Raw genomic sequence first — 2,576 nt, forward strand, 5'->3', positions numbered from 1 at the left:
GCGAGGAAGCACAGCGAGTGCGATGGCTAGATCAGGTGAAGTAAAATCTCGAAGATCGTGTGCCTACATTGATGGGAAGCTGCAGCTAGCGACCAGGCATTCCTATCAAGAGATAGATGGAGAGGGAGAAAACCAAAATGAAACAATGTATAGGCAGTATTTTTACAACCAAATGAAAATGAGTAGGCCATGAGTAGGAATTGAACATATCAATCCATTAAGGTGTTTTTTTATACTTACGTTCGTCAAAAGTTTAAGACTGAAATGATTGACCATTGCTTGCAGGGGTTTGAGAAACCGATACAAACGAACTAACCGATTTATGTATTGTCATTTCTCGAAAAAGCCTTTGAACACGATAATCGTACCGATGCAATATAAAATACCTAAAAAGAGAAATTAATGGCAAGAATTTTTTATGATGAAATAGAACAAAATATATACTTTCTGTGATATCACCACGGTTGCGTGTCGTTTATTCCCACGTGTGCACGCGCATCCGCTCGGCCCAGTAACAGCAACCCAACACCGACGTATGATGCACCCGGCACTGCGGCGTAGGGAAATGCGCATCCGATCATAGTCTGCACTAACCAGCCAGTGAGCCATTCTGCCATCCAACCAGCCAGCCAGCCAGCCAGCCAGACAACCAGACAACCAACGGAGCAGGACAAGTAAAATATTTTTTTTAAACCCGCCAACACGCTCAACATTTACTTATCATGTAACATCACCATCTAATGCACATTGTTAATGAAACGTACGCACCATTATGAGAAATGGGGAAGCAAACACAGCGGGCGAGAAACAATAAATACAAATGGAGAAACACCGTAAACGAGCAATTACCTACCAACGCGATCACTAATTCCTTACCTTTTGCACATTAGTGAAACATATTTGCTTCCGTAATAGGTAATCGAAAGAGCTTTAAAAAAACAAAAACAAAATACACCGAATGTTTTCTAACCTGTTGTACACCATTTTATTCAACGGCACTGGTTTAAATCCTAATTATATCCTAATCCTAATACTGGTTTAATCCTAATCCTAATAACTGGCAGCAAGGTGGTTAACACATCACACCACAAAGAACGGCTCTAACGTATAACATCCGGCACCTTAGAACAATGCTGGCTCATCGCCATTTATGCTGCATTTTGTTCTGCATAACATTACACAACGTTACTAGCATTAATCACCCTTTACACCTTAAATGTACACACAATCACTATATCACAACACTACACCGCTATCTGTAATACGACCTCCCTTCCGAAGCAACAGTCATTCGATCGTTCGTCTGGCATTAGCTGAAACTAAAGAAAGGAAAAAAAAACGTATGCTTGTAGTTATAATGCAACTCACCCGTGCATTAGAAGCATTTTCACGGCGACAAAGACTGTCGGTAACGTTTGCTGGATCTTGCTGTGCGCTTGCCAATTGAGTGCACATTTCGCATTGCTCATTACGTGGACATCAAGGTGGCCATCATACTGCCCGGCGACGACGGCTCCTTAAATATAGCGGATGAGCGCGTGGCTCGCCACCGATGGAGACATGTCGCGGCAGAAGGTGTACCACACGTTTATCGGCACGTCGTGCTGGATGGCGCCGGAGGAGATGGAGCGGGACCACGGATACGGCTTCTAGTCGTTCGGCATTACCGCGATCGAGATGGCGACCGGAACTGTGCCGTACCACAACTACCCGCAGATGAAGGTGATGATGCTGACGCTGCCGAACGATCAGTCCACGATCGATACCGACGCGGACAAGAAGGGCCTGTACCAGGCGTGCGGCAAGACGTTTCGCAAACTGATCACCGAATGATTGTAAAAGTAATTGTCCAAGCGTCCAACGGCGAGCGAGCTTTGTATGCTTTTTAACTATAGAAAAAAACCAGTGGTTAAAAAAATAAACGCGAGGAGTTTTTGATACCGTGCGGATTACGTTCATTATCAACTTACCTTGTTTTCCATGATCAAACATCGTTTAGTTTGATTGCGGGCATTCTTTCTTCCCTCTTTCTAACTATCGCCGGCTCAACACGGTTGCACAACAGCTGCATAGAAAATACCGCTTTAATTGATTTAATATTACAAACATTAGCTATGCTTTACTTACCCTAAACGGCTTTCAGGCGTGCGAAGTCGATTCTACCACCATTTATAATTTTTAGGCTGTTTATTGTACACATTACACACAACATTTTCATCACCGAAGTAGCCTTTTTTAATCATTCGCCGTTGTACATCGTGAGAGCTATCGTTCGGTTCAAAATGTAAACAAACTGTATTTTTTGAAAATTTGACAGATTGCATGACCGATCAACCGCACACTATCTCGTTTTTCTTGTCAGGGCTGCTTCGATTGTCATAGGGGGGGCCTTAAAAAATCTTTTACCGCCTATATAAACTTTGTTACATAATGCTTAGAATGTCCTTCAAGCGACCAAACAGGTTCAAATTTAAAAAAATATTAGATTAGTGTTAGACGTTCTCCTACGCTGTTTTAATAGGCTTCTTCACCCTCAAGTTGGCAGGGGCATCGAATGGTCTCATCAGCAGCGGCAC

At 43.0% G+C, this 2,576-nt stretch overlaps 1 long non-coding RNA gene across 3 annotated transcripts; it reads right to left on the reverse strand.

The window, feature by feature from the left end:
• Positions 1-337: 337 nt before the first annotated feature.
• LOC121602733 lies at positions 338-2,237 on the reverse strand. 3 transcript variants are annotated; one of them, XR_006006481.1, is made up of 5 exons: positions 2,128-2,237; positions 1,971-2,065; positions 877-1,889; positions 460-610; positions 343-386 (listed from the first exon to the last, which is right to left on the reverse strand). It is a non-coding gene; the product is annotated as an uncharacterized LOC121602733 (long non-coding RNA). The 3 variants fall into 3 exon arrangements; XR_006006480.1 differs by having other exon boundaries at positions 338-386; positions 463-1,889; XR_006006479.1 differs by having other exon boundaries at positions 460-1,889.
• Positions 2,238-2,576: the final 339 nt, after the last annotated feature.

This window comes from Anopheles merus, unplaced genomic scaffold, assembly GCF_017562075.2.
Source record: "Anopheles merus strain MAF unplaced genomic scaffold, AmerM5.1 LNR4000595, whole genome shotgun sequence".
NCBI classification, from domain to species: Eukaryota; Metazoa; Arthropoda; class Insecta; order Diptera; family Culicidae; genus Anopheles; species Anopheles merus.